General features: G+C 41.5%; 1 protein-coding gene across 1 annotated transcript in view; it reads right to left on the reverse strand.

Moving 5' to 3' along the window:
* The window catches only part of LNX2 (ligand of numb-protein X 2), a 107,607-nt gene extending 92,838 nt beyond the window's left edge, over window positions 1-14,769 (reverse strand). Inside the window, exon 1 of the mRNA XM_075198935.1 lies at window positions 14,582-14,769. The gene's annotated coding sequence lies outside the window, so the exon portion shown is untranslated. The remainder of the gene's footprint in view (window positions 1-14,581) is intronic.
* Window positions 14,770-14,970: the final 201 nt, after the last annotated feature.

A 14,970-nucleotide genomic window follows, 5' to 3' on the forward strand; every position in this document is an offset into this window, starting at 1 on the left:
TAGATGAGCAGCCCCTGGATTAAGTAGGAGCCAGCTTCAGTTCCGGGGCTGCTGGAGGAAACTTGCAGCAGCTCCTCTTGGACTCCAGGAGATGTGGGACATGCTGGGAACCCAGCATTCTACAAATCATACTGAAGTGAAAGGCTGCTGCCCCGGGGTCTGGTCACTCTGCCTCTGGTACTAATTCCGGCCAACAGGGAGAGCTACACCCAGGGTCAGGGTCTCTGGAAGTATTTTTAGGCAGGAGATTTAAAGACAAATATCCCGCCCTAGACTTGCTGGCACCAGGGGTGGAGAGAAGTTTGAGCTTCCCTTTCACTGACATATCATGGACAGGTGGGGGAGGTACTATCCACCCTGCCACTAGCAACAATGTTATAGGTGTTACTCCCGCCAGGCTGATTCCACAGCAACCCTGATCTGAGGTCAGGGGTATCGGCAATGTGCCCAGCAAGGGGGTGCCCTAGCAGCAAGTGTCTATCCAGAAGCAAGCGGTTCAAGGTACTAGTGAAGAAGCCTGGTGGTGCTGGTGGTGGGAGCAAGGGGAGAGATTGGCTTAATAAAAGGGGACGGTGGCAAGGCAGGCCCAACTGGTCCCCAGCAATACAACAGGGTGGCACAGGAGGTCCATCCACTCACACTAGGAATAAACACAGACATGAAAACAAAGGGTATGGAGGACCCGGCTCATAATAGCTTACATTCTAAGTGGAAGATGTCACTTCTGAAACAAGAGGAGCGAGTGTGGAGTGAAACAATTGTACAACTTTAAGGCAGAAACCTTAGACAGCAGTATTTGGGAGACATACATTAGTAGTTTCCACCTTCTTGGTAGATTCATTAAAGCATAAATAATGCACTTGCAATTTGTGAATAGGAAAGGGACACCATTGCATTAGCTGCTTCCCCAGAAATCCCCTCTAATAGAACTATGATGGACCCATTTCTGAAACCCATGTGGTGTGAGAGAATCCGGCCCATGCTAACACCTGCACTCCCGTTAGATTCCCATTCCCCACAACTGTCCCAATTTCCAACTGTCCAATTTTGGCAGGACAGCCTCGATTTGGAGACTACGAAAGGGTCGGGGTAACAAAAATGCGACCAGAGATTCGTCCAAAAGTGGATGTTTCTAGGGGCCTAGGCAATCAGGGCTCATTTTGTCCTGATTTTGCATGACTAAATATTTGGAGGTATGGGTTCCAGCATCAGAAGTTTACTTTCAACTTTAGGCTTCGAGCGCTGAAGAATCAAGGGAATGACATTTTTCCATCCAGTTCTTCAATCTTGTCCTCAAGCACCTACAATATTGCATGTTTTTAAGAAAGTATGAGATCATCTGAGATTAAATAAAGCACGGGGTCATGAGTTAGATTCCTGACCATGGCCTTATCTGTGTGGAATTTGTATATTGTTCTCCCCGTGTTCGCATGGGTTTCGTCTGGGTGCTCTGGTTTCTTCCCACACTCCAAAATCATACTAGTAGGTTAATTAGTTGCTATTAAATTGACGTGAGTGTGTGTGTGTGTGTGTGTGTGTGTGTGTGTGTATGTGTGTGAATTTAGACTATAAGCTCCAATGAGGCAGGGACTGATGTGAGTGACTTCTCTGTACAGCGCTGTCAAATTAGTGGCGCTATATAAATATCTGATGGTGATGATGATGTGGATCCTTTGAAATTAGTCACCTATTCATTCAGAAATCACGTGCTAATTAACAGCTAACCTAGAGAATTAATTTTGCAGGGTTTTCAAAGCCCCTCAAATTTTTTTGACGTGGGCATGACTAGATCCTAGTGACCTGACAGACTGCACCTGCATGAATACTGTTTCAGTACAAAAAATGTCTGTGCGTTCATCAAATACATCTTTCCACGTTCATTATAGGATGACTCATGTTGTCAATTGCTAGAAAAGACTTGTGTCAGATTTGTGGCATCTTCTCCAGAGCTGTATATTCAGGCACAACACATTTCATGTGACACATATTCACTTTGAAATGAGCTCTCATCTCTCAATCAATCAGCTACTCCCCTGAGCACTGTCAATGGGAAATATTCCCAGACTGTCCTTGTTTACAAGTCTAATCCATTGTCAAACATTTAACAGAAATCATGGTCAGATTCATCTCCTGCTAAGCTGCTGTCCTGGAGAACTAAAAGTGATCAATTAAATCTATTTGTCTTTCTCCCCTGTCTACTGAGATAGCCCAAATGTTGTCCTAATTTCAAGGAAAAAGTACTGATTTTTTTTTTTTATAATTCTTTATTTTGAATGGTCAAGCAATACAAGGCATACAAGATACAAAATCAGAAGACATTTATATTGTAATGAAATCCAGGGAGGACATCAACAAAAAACTTGAGAAGTAAACTGACCAGTTTTTTATGTTATTTCTTGCTTTAACTTACATAGATCAGACAACATCAAAATAGAACTGGGGGAGTGGGGGGGGAGGTGTAAGAAAAAAGGGGGGGTAAGAAGGGGAAGGTAGGAAGGAAGACCACAGAAGATAGACAAGGATGCGGTCAGAGAGAAGGCAATGAAAGTGTGTTAGACGGTCGAGGGTTGGTAGAGCAGGAGCAGGGTCCCACCCGCCACACAGGGGCCTCCACAAGGAAATTAAGTGTCAATGGGAAACGCGCTTGCCGCCATTTGCCATGGAGCCCAAACTTGGCTGAAAGCGTAACCTCTGTCATGTAGGTGGTAAGTAATCTCTTCCATTGCTGCCACATTACAAATTTGTTTTTTAAGGGCCGAAAAAGATGAAGAAGAACTGCGCTTCCAGTTGAGGGCAATGAGAGATTTGGCGGCTAAAAGTACTGATTTTAAACATAATGGGTCACTATAGCTATTCCTCATCATTAAACCAAAAGTAATCTCATTTTTCAAATTTTATTTCCACCAAGCAAGAGCTCTGCCATTGTCCATTATAATTTGTGCGCTGGTCCATTCATTCTGAACAATAATATTTAATTTTACATTGTAAAAAATGAGTTATATCACTGCGACAAAAAATGTATGAAAAAAAAAAGAAAACACATAGAAAACTGTATAAATCTATTCCAAAGAGTAATTTTACAGAAGAAAGGATCTGTCCATATGACTGTATGTTCTGCCAACTCTACTTAATTCAGAAGGAAAGTTTCAGGTTTTAAAGATTTTTTCTGCCCTGGAAATATAACTGGTTTTCAATATTGATCAACAACGCAGTACAATTCCTTGTATTTTGGACACTAAATGCAATTTTCATGGTCTGTTGTTATTCTCTGGCTTTTTTAATTAATATTCATTGAATAGTAACATTCTAAATACAAACAAATTACATTATGACATACTTACCAACTTTGAATAGTTGGTTTCCGGTAGCCTACCATTTTGGACCCGCCCCCATGACGCAAACGCGTCATTTGACAGCGGGGCCAAATGCCGCGTTTCACTGGGAATCGCAGCGTTTGGGAGCTAATTCTGCCCACTTCTCTAGGAAGTGTGGCACTTCCTAGTGAAGTGGGCAGATCCGGGAGTTTTCCACACTGTAGCACACAAATATCAACTTTAAAATTCAGTGTACAAATAAGCTATCAAGTATTTGTGTGCTAAATGAAAAAAACAGTCAGTATTTAATTTATGTGCAAAACAGAATACTAATTTGCACCTCTTGCATTGTAACATGGTTTTGTCCAGGAGACTGAAATAAGAAGTTTCTCAAGTTAAGATTCTTAATGAATCAGGCCCTAGAATCTGATTGGTTGCTATAGGCAACATCTCCACTTTTTCAAATCCGCAGTTTAGTATATATACCCCTTAGTTTTTCCCACAGCACACAGGTGCACAACATAGGTGTGATTGCTGTGGTGTCTGTATGTGTATAAAAGGATTGTGGGAACGATGCCGACAAGCAGACGGAAAATAGGCAGGGATTGTGGGCATAGTTAGCTTGTCAGGAAGCCTTGGAATCTGTACTGTTTATGTTATGCTGTTGATGCTGTTTTATGCTGAAATAAAACAGCTACTGGTTAAGAAGCCTGGATTGAGGAGTCTCTTATTTGGTGATTTCTACACAGTAATAACAATAACATGAATGTAGCACTAAGTAAGTCACTGTATAGAATCCAGTTACTGGCTGAAACAGATAGTGTTACTTGGTAAAGTTGTCACTGACCAGTGTCAGTGCTATATGCTGGACATAAGCTGGACACCTGCATCCTGTGGCCAGTCCTGCAATCTGATGAGTCAGTTACGAGCTTCCTTTGAGCAATGAAAGGAAACATTTTTGTCAAACCCAAGTAAACATAATGAAACTTTGAAAATCAATGATATATTGCCTTAAATTTAGTAAAAATTAAATTTAACCCATAAATGTGCATTTAAAGGAGGACCTGTCCTCACGGTGCCAGATAGATAGTAAATTATACGGTAACATACACTTTGAAACATAAAATTTGACAGCAGAAAAGAACCTACAGGTCTACATACCTCCCAACAGTCCCAGGTTAGGCCAGATAGTCCCGATTTCAGGGGCTCTGTCCCACCAACCCGAATGGGATAGCTTTGTCCCGATCGGTGAGAAAGTTGGAACATATTCTGTTCACTGCTGCTCTGCATAGCTGAGCAGCGGTGAACGGTTGGAAATTAAAGTGTTTGGAGGGTAGAACTGGGCAGCCTAGCACTTCTAAAGCGCAGCTGTGGCCACGCCCACCATCCTGATGCTGCCTACCCAAAATGTAAGGTGGTATGGTTCCATCTAGTTTATAGTTGCCAACTCCCGGAAACTTGTTTCCGGGAGAGGGGGCGAGACTGGAGGGCGGGAGGGGGCGGGACGAGGCCAATCGCGTCATTTTGGCCCCGCCCCCCGCAAAACCGTAATTTGTGTCACGGGGGCGGGGCCAAAATGACGCAATTGGCCTTGTCCCGCCCCCTCCCGCCCTCCAAAATGGCGTGATTCACCGAGATGTGATTCTCTGTGAAATCCAGGATGCGGGAGAAATGCCATCTCCCCCTGACTCGAATTTCGGGAGTCTCCCGGACTTTCCGGGAGAGTTGGCAAGTGTGATCTAGTCTGGCCAACTCCAGCTCTCCAAGTGTTGTGAAACTACAAGCCCCAGCATGCTTTGCCAGTAGATAGCCAGTCAATAGGTGACGGGTATGCTGGGACTCAAAATATTATTATTTCTCTCAAAAGTACTGAAAACACTTTACATTGCTGCAGAGGGTGAGGCAGCCATCTTGTATGCAATCATACATTCACACCAGTCTCAGCTCCATTGGTGCACACAGTATAGATAAATGTCACATCACAGTTCACATCCGTCCTTACACAAATACCACATACATTACATACAGCAAACACTATCTATAGCTCCAGCTCTGGAATAGACTACAAATTACACTCCTCTGCATCAAATGAAGCAATGATGAGCAACAGGTGGCCCTGGGGCTGCACGCGGCTTGTCGAGCCTTCACTGGCGGCCCCAGCTCCTTCAAGTTTTATACTCCATCTGCGTCAGCTCCTATTGTCTGCTTACTGTCGGCCCCAGCTTTTATTTAATAAGACCCGAGGCAGTGGGCGAAGCTCAGCGATTCAGAGAATAAGATTGAACCCAGTCATACATCAGTCTGCACGGTGTTGTCTATATTGGTTCCACCTAAAGATGTGGACAGACATTCGCTATCATGGGGCACATTAAAAACAACAAATGCAACAGAATGACTGATGGAAGCCTCCCTGTTGTGCCTTTTACAGGCTTTCAGTAGGCTGGTCACACTGAACTTCCACTCAATTGTTGTGTACTACAGTGTTTTCAGCAAATTATCGGACCAATCAGATGATAAACGACTGATTGGTCTGATATCACAGTAGTGTGTACCCTGCAACGAGGAACGATTATCACTCCAAAGCACATAATGTGGTTGAACGAGACTTGTAAACAGAAGTAAAAATCTCGTTCAACGTTGGAACATTGTCGTTCCACATCTGCAGTGTGTATGCACTCAGCAGAACTGGAACGACAGTTTAGCTACATCACCTGCTGTCACTTAGAGGAGAGGCAGAGAGGAGACCTTGAGTTGCAGCCGATGTTGATCGGGACTTTTTTTTCCTTGTCTTTGATAAAATCACTAAGCTATCGCATGGTTAGATTTTTCTTGTAGTCTGTACCCAGCCTTATAGCTGGTTACTCTGGTTTATCTTGCATTAAAATGCCAGCTGACATGTTATTACAGATTGGTGTCTCTTTCCTTGATTACATTTGTTATAAATGATCACTGAGATAAAGGGCAATGTGTGGCCCTTTTGATGGTTAGGGGAACGCATATTCAGCCCTTGGGGTGTATCGGGTTTCCTATCACTGAATACAGCACAGTATAGAAAACTGCTTTCAAATTACATCACAGGTTTCTTTTTTTGTACACACAAGTGACATTTTTGTGTCAAAACTACAAGTATTTTTGCTTAGTGGGAAATCTATTTCCCTTCATCTCTCTCTATCCCCATGGATTTTATATTTATAGTAACAGATAACAGTAGAGATACAAGTGTATATGCACCATAGCTACAATATATAAATTGTAAAATGATATCAGTTTTTAAAGCTGCACTAACACCTAGAAAAAGCAGCTATTGCTGGGGCTCTTCACCCCCCAGCCAGGTCCCTTGATTATCCGATATGCCTGCAGCTGTTTTTCCCAGGGCACCGGCAAATTCATTTTATTACCCGACCTTTAAATGTCGGCAAAAGGGGGGGATGATTAATTAATAATTAATTATGGTTTAGAAGGCGGAATTCCACATGTATGTCTTGTACAATTACAAGCGTCTGCATGAACCACTATCACATTTGGCCGTCCCCCATCATCAAAAAACAAACTTGTTTTTTATCGATATTCAGCTCATTTCCCCTCACCCATAATTCCTAACTTTAAGGGGACATTGGTTTGGCCTATATTTCAAGCGTAAAATATTTTAATTTCATTTTTTTCATGTATTCTTTATTTATTGCTTGCCATATATCAAATAAAGAGAAGCATCTCTGCAATTGTAATAATAACAATTGTGTGAATATAAGACTCAACATTTGTGGGACAACCATCAGTAAATATGAAAAGTTGGTATGATGCTTAAAGGATAACTCTACTGAAAACAATACAAAATAAAATTATTTTGGGTGAAGTTCACGAAGATTATATTACAAAGTTCTACTTATCTTTTGTCTGGCATTAACCATATTTGGGGGAGATTCCCCAAAGATTCCAATGGCCCAGCACTCCAATGGTGGACTTTTTACAAACTAACAGTGGTGTTATCAATGCCTGTTTGCCCTGAGAACTTCCCATTGGCATCAACAACACCACTGCCCATTTGAACCATGAAAGCAGCAGTGGAATAGAGTATAACACTGCATGACCGCTACGGCCTTTCATGAACCAAATTAAACGCTCAACAAAAGATAAGTACAACTTTGTATTTCAGCTTATCTACCCATCCTAATTTTTAAATTTTGTCGGACTTCTTCTAGCCCTTTGATGCAACACAAAATCAAAGATGCCTATCTCCAACCCTGTCAGCTAAATTACATGTCTCTATAACAAAGCAAAATCAAATTTTTGCGGCTCTAGAGCAAAATTAGGCGTCTCCTGCAGCAGTCCATCAAAATGCATGGTGACATAGTGGTTAGCACTTCTGCTTTACAGCACTGGGGTCATGAGTTCAATTCCCGACCATGGCCTTATCTGTGAGGAGTTTGTATGTTCTCACTATGTTTGCGTGGGTTTCCTCCGGGTGCTCCGGTTTCCTCCCACACTCCAAAAACATACTGGTAGGTTAATTGGCTGCTAACAAACTGACCCTAGTCTGTGGCTTAGATTTACTAAACTGCGGGTTTTAAAAAGTGGGGATGTTGCCTATAGCAACCAATCAGATTCTAGCTGTCATTTTGTAGAATGTGCTAAATAAATGATAACTAGAATCTGATTGGTTGCTATAGGCAACATCCCCACTTTTTCAAACCCGCAGTTTAGTAAATATACCCCAGTGTGTCTGTCTGTCTCTGTCTGTCTGTGTGTATGTTAGGGAACTTAGACTGTAAGCCCCAATAGGGCATGGACTGATGTGAGTGAGTTCTCTGTACAGCGCTGCGGAATTAGTGGCTCTATATAAATAAATGGTGATGATGAAAATGTGCAAACTTTCTTTGCACCAAGTGTCCCCAGCAAATCCATGAGCACTTCCATAGAAACAGATGCACAAACAGACTTTTGTTCAGACAACAGCACTTATGGCCCACTTGCACTGTGCCCCCGGTACATCAGAGACCCTTACAACGTTAAAGTGCCTTTATGATGATCTCAGTCTGTTCTGCAAGCTGCTCTGTACAGAATCCCAGAAAAGAAAATACTTCTCGATGTGACTCAGATGCAGCTTCTTCAACACATATTATTGTGGGTGTTGTACGAGAAATGTGAAAAGAAAAAAAAGAAAAAAAGACTGCTCCAGTTACAGTATCCGTGCAGCTGTTCTCTCACTCTGACAAAACCCCCCCCCCCACGTTACAGCATCACTAAGGTGTGTGAATTAAATAGGAGATGTCCCAGATTGCAGTGGTTCTGGTATTAGTGGCTGGAGCCTCTGTTGCTAAGGAAAGAAATGTATGTTGATCCCAAGAGGGTCCTTTAGCACAATGAGCAAGAGAATTAAGGCCACAGCTATACTACCTATCATTTGTTATATTAAATAGGGTAAAAGACGGCAATTGGTCAGATCCAGGTCTATTCATTCTATGAAAGGAACGTGAAAAATGCTTAGAGAGGCTGTATAAAGCGGTGTTCTTCTAAAAGGGTCACAAGAGAGTCTTTTCAGGTGCTGTGTGCTTCAAGAGATATACAATAAGCATTTGTTAAATGCAGTCATGCAACCTTCACATGAAGAGCTTAGCAACAAAACAGCAATGTCAGGTAGAATGTGAAATTACATGGTAAAAATACGATCAACGTCTTAACTATTAATAAAAAAAAAAGCCCCACTCGGACAGGGGAACATATTGTGGCAAACCAAGCGGGAAAATAGTGCAGGTGATCATGCAAAATAGGACATGTGGCTATGCTAGACTTTGGCTGTGGCTTAATAGAGAGTGAGGCTAATGGGATATGAAAAATGTAGAAATGTTTATAGTAAAGTTATCTCAAGAACAGGAATTGAGAATTTGGTGCATAGAGGCCTACACTTCCGAAACGCCCGGGAGAGTACGGTAACGCAATTTGTGGCATGATAGGCCTTCTCCCGCCCACTTGAACATGCAAATCCCGTCAACATGCCCCACCCACAACTTCTTTTTATAACTTCGACATCTCCTGGAAGGTATGAACAGTACGTAACTATGAAATCGTGTGCTCACATATCCAGCTTTCAAAACAAGAGAAGGGTCACAATGCATTTGAAAGTACACAAGAAAATAATCAATGGTCCATAATGTGTGTTTCTTTTTGTCTTACTTTAGTGATCCGCCCTGGCCGAATTATGGGCCTGATTCATTAAGGATCATCTTAAATGAAGAGGATCCTTATTTCAGTCTCCTGAACAAAACCATGTTACATTGCAAGGGGTACAAATGAGTGTTCTGTTTTGCACATAAGTTAAATACTGACTGTTTTTCATGTAACATATATCAACTTTCAGTGTACAAATAAGCTATCAAGTATTTGTGTGTTACATGAAAAAACAGTCAGTATTTAACTTTTGTGCAAAACAGAACACTCATTTGCACCCCTTGTAATGTAACATGGTTTTGTCCAGGAGACTGAAATAAGGATCCTCTTCATTTAAGATCCTTAATGAATCAGGCCCTATATTACTAAATACAAGTACTTCACACTATTTCATAACTATAGTAATAATCTGAGATCATTTGTAATTTGGCTGTTTTATAGGAAATCTCTTGTTTGATCTGAGTGTAAAGTGCAAAAGACTCTTCGATATACAAACAGATCCTCTCTTATACTGTCTTATTTCTTTTCTGTTCTAGTTATTGTAGTTCTTTAAAAGGTAATTCCTAGCAAATTCAGACCACGGTTTGGGCCCCATATAGTTAGTACTGTATATAAAATCACCATCCAATACATAAAATAAAAATAAGTACTGACAATTAAACCATGCATACAGAACAATAGAAGATAATGTGCTCAATCTGGGTCATTGTTTTGGGTAATATAAAAGTAAAGCACTTTCATTTAGCTAGTATACAATGCAGATGAATGTACAAAGCAAAGTGTATTTTGATGGCTAGTACAGATGGCAATCCAATGGCAAGTCACTATTCTGGATGTAAGCATACAGTACATACACTATTCTAGTGACTAGTATATTATAAGTGATTTTGATTGTAAATATACAACGCAGACTCCCATTCTGATGCCAGTCATCCAGACCCCTATCTGGTGGCTAGAAACCAATACAGGCATATATTCTGGTGAAAAGTATATAAAGTAGAAGCCAGTTACCTTGGTTGATATATAAAGTACACACCATTGTAATGACAAATATGGAAGCAAACCATTATTCTTGTGGCTTGTAAACAATGCAGACCCCATTCTGGTGGATAGTAAATAATACAGACCCTTATATTATAGCTTAGTAAATAATGCAGACCTCCATTCTGATGGCCAGGACAAATACAGACCTCCATTCTGATGGCTACAAAACAACGTAGACTTTCAATTTGGTTGTGAATATAAAAATCAGACACCCATTCTTGTACTCATCCCAAATGGATGGTTCTCACTTTGCTGCTCAGCTCAAAAGGAAACACTGGACTGGAATGTGATTAACTATATTTAAACAACCTACAGTGCTCTAATATGATAATAGCACTGAGCAGGATTTTATACCGCAGTCAGCATTAGCAAATTAGAGTACACTACGTAGCTAATGACCCAGCACTGTAAACCAATCAAATTGCAGGTGCTGAGTACAGCTTGTTGCAGCTTCCAGCACTCTAACTGTATAACAGCACCTAGTAGGACACTGTACTGTAGTACAGCACAAAAAAAGCTCCACTATACAACTTATTGCACCACAGGAAGCTGAGTACTACTACTGTTACTTTATTACATTGTTGCAGCAATGTACCATTTCCCTGTGCTGTATATTTGCTAAACGGCGGCAAATCAATGAAAAACAAGGTTTTACAAATCATCCTATTGCCAATATAAAGTTAGTTGCCATCTCTAATAAACCAAACAATGTAAATATTAATTTAAGCACAGGTGTGCAAACTCTCCAGTAGTTCTTAGACTGAAACTTTCGCCATGTTCTTCTCTCATAAGTTTATTAGAAACCTACATCTATGTAGCTTGATTCTCTGCCATTGTTTTAAATATACATGGCTATATAACTCACCAAGAACAAAAGGAAAAGGTAATGTTGCCAATGACAAATGCAATCAGTGGGATACTAGCTGTCATATTTCTAGCACAGTTTACAAAATGAAAGCAAACTTCTGATTGGTTACTATGGGCAATACCACGTTTTGACTTTGCTTGAGAGGTCAAAAAGGTCAAACAATTTAGGTGATTTATGAAAGTGAAACAGTGCATCATAAATGCTGTTTTGTGATGTTGAGCTATTTTGTACAAAAGCACCATACATCATAGCTAACCACACATTGGGTGAATTAGAAGCAAAATAACTGGTCTGCAACTTTTTAACCTACTGAACAAAAGAAACAATGCCCAAATGTTGCAAATATCCAATGCGTCTCCTCCAAAGCTATGATTTGGTTAGTGAATTCAGACATTTTTGACAAAACTTGACCATATCTGGGCTCCAAAAACAAATTGTTATACACAGTCAAATGTGAATATGACGGAAAAACGGGTAAAACAAAGACTGGGTATGTAAAGTAACTACACAACCCAAAAGTGTAGGTTCACATGATTCAGCTGCTCAGTGATCCAGTTGTTTTGAGGCTGTGCTGAATGGTGGCATCTCAGTATGTGCAGGCACCATAAGGGAGAGCCTAAATGCAGGGTGGCGCTATCATTACGAAAAGCTAGGTGGTTGCATAGGGCACCAGGGTCTAGGGGGATGCCTAAAACACAGATTGCATGACATAATCTCACTCATTTAGTATTCTCTTTTATAAATGAACAATGCAAAGTGTATTTTATTGGCTAGTATAAAATACAGACAGCAATCCGATGGCATTGAGTGATGGTTCCCCCACACTAAGTGACAGATACTGACATGGAGGGGCAGCAGCTGACAGCTTCTTACCTGTGAAGCTGCTGGCTTCTGCAACTCCATGTTGGTAATGGGTTTGGTGTGTGGCTCTGGGCTATGATGCCATAGCCCAGCGTCATACTCCCAGTCTGAGAGCAATAGAATACGCCAGAAAGGGGGTGGCACTGGGGAAGGGGGAAATGCCTAGGATGCAGAGGGCACCTGCGCCAGCCCTGGCTAAATAGTTTTGAGCAATGAAATTTACAGACAGCACACAGGTCTTCATCACTACGGGGTGTGATCCATTCAGGAAAAGTGAGGAAACACTATGTTTTGGGGACATGACCCCTTCATCAGGTGTATGAGGGCTAAATGGATGACACTATCTTGATAAGAAATCTCCATTTTCAGATTTCATTGTCTTCAATGTACTCAAGTACTTGGTGACAGATGTGAAAAATTGTGAACTCAATGTCACAGAAAATCTTCCATAATTACTTCAAACATGCATCCTGGGGGCTGCTTGCAACAAGTTCATTAGTGTTGGATTGATGGAACTCTAGTGCTGCACTGTGGTTCATATGCAAATGAGCACTACAAGACCCATGATATCTGTATATGTAACCTATGACTAATCACCTATTTTTAATTCATTTTGTGCAATGCTGATATTTAGAAGATAAATATTGTGAACCCCGTGTTCATAAACCGTATTAGACATAAGAAATTTTAATTTTACAAAGTTGTAGCCAGGATGCTTGAAAGAATACATTTACAGGAGCCAAATGGTGCTTTGTGGGTATTGGCATGGTTGGCCAAGCTGGAACTAAGTAGAAAATATAGCATATTCTTTAATGAAATAACGGTTTGCATTCCGCATATAGGATGTAACCTGAAGGTGCATAATGAAATGCAGGTTTGTAGTGCACATGCTAGAGCAGTGTTGGCTAACCTGTGACACTCCAGGTGTTGTGAAACTACAAGTCCCAGCATGTTTTGCCAATATATAGCAGCTTATTGCTGGAAGGGTATGCTGGGACTTGTAGTTTCACAACATCTGGAGTGTCACAGATTAGCCAACACTGTGCTAGTGAATTTGTCCATCCACGGTGCACTGCATCTGCCACTTGAGCTAAATATAACAGTTTACTGTCTTACATTAGTTTATCTCAATCTAAATGAAATATTGGCTATGATATCGGTATCGCGATGCTGCATAGAAAGTTTTGATTTGGCTTTAGAGCCAGCCAAGATAAATGTTTCCATAACTGTGATATATCTTGGCAGCAGCCTTCCTCCTGAACTGCAGCAGGGTATACACCTCTGTAATCAATGCTGGAAGTAACTTGCAGGCACCACAAGATCAGCAGCTGCCACAGCTCATCTTACAGCAAATATACCAGGAGGAGAAAGTGGATCCTTTCCATGGTTTTTGCATATGGGGCAAAGAATTAACCCTTGCTTTGTCCAGTCTCTGGGCAATGCACTGCAGGTCAAACCCCATGACAGTGGAAGGCGGTTGAAATGATCCCACTCAGTTATATATCTTTTTCAAGCATAATATTATTAGCATATAAAGATGCATAATTATCACTTGCTAATCATGTCATTTACAGAGCAAAAGCAATTACCCAGTGGTGCTTACAAAACACTGGATGGCTGCTGTGGAGTACAAGCAATGTGTTGCAGGTACCTAATGCATCAAAGGGGAAGCTGGCTATACTGCTAGAAGACTACAACAATAGAAATTCAATTAGACATGACTGATTCCAGTATACTGACAAGAGGCAAAGGCAGCTCAGATTCTTAATGTATAATTCCAGGGGCTCCTATCATAATATAAATAGTATATTTCCTGGCTGAGCATGTCAGCTATCTCAATCACGAGAAGTCACTTTGCAAGAGGAGAACATCACATACATACTCTGCACACATCTCCAGGAAACTGATGCGTTTTGCATATGATGCAGGTTCTGTTCCAATTCACACTTTCATACATACCTTCCCCTAGACGTGGCTCTAGACTAGCTCTGCTGAGCATTTCCAATTTAATACTCAACTTTCCCAATGCACCAAGAAATCTAATCACAGCCTATGTTGTTCCACTTTTTTCGCCCCAATAAAAGTTCACTAAGCCCAGTAAAAGTCAATACAGAACACAAGGCATTCCTAATACATCTGTAACCCTGGACAATGTATACATGTGGCAAAACAATGGAAGCTGGTTGAGTGTTATGTCTATGTGACAGTAAATGGGCAGCCTTGTCCAATGTCAAGCAAGACAGCACAATACACACACACACCCCCCCACACCTCATGCATCAATCAGCTATAGACCCCCCCTCTCCTCCCTCTACAAAAGTTAACTCACCCCTGTCTGTGATATCCTCCTAGGCAACGAACCAGTGCTGTGATTTCAGAGGATATAAATGTGTTAGCAACACAGGATAGTCCTGATCGCCCAATATGTGGGAGAGGTGACGGACACAGTCCCCCCCTCCTCCTCCTCCTTGTTCGCCTATTGCTGCTGCTGCTGACACACTCCTGCCAATGCTCCGCTGCAGCTCAACCCAGACTACGGTTACCCAGGGAACCTGTGGACCCGCCCCATCCTAGCATAGAAAGCCAGTCCTGCATGTGACTGACAGCTGCTCTGGCCCAATGGGCTCTGCATAGGGAGTATAAGATTGCAGTAGCCTGGTACAGCGAGAGTGACAGGTCAGGGTTCAGTGTACCTAATTGTGTGGAGTTGTGTGATGT

The sequence above is a fragment of the Mixophyes fleayi genome, chromosome 2 (assembly GCF_038048845.1).
Source record: "Mixophyes fleayi isolate aMixFle1 chromosome 2, aMixFle1.hap1, whole genome shotgun sequence".
Taxonomy (NCBI): domain Eukaryota; kingdom Metazoa; phylum Chordata; class Amphibia; order Anura; family Limnodynastidae; genus Mixophyes; species Mixophyes fleayi.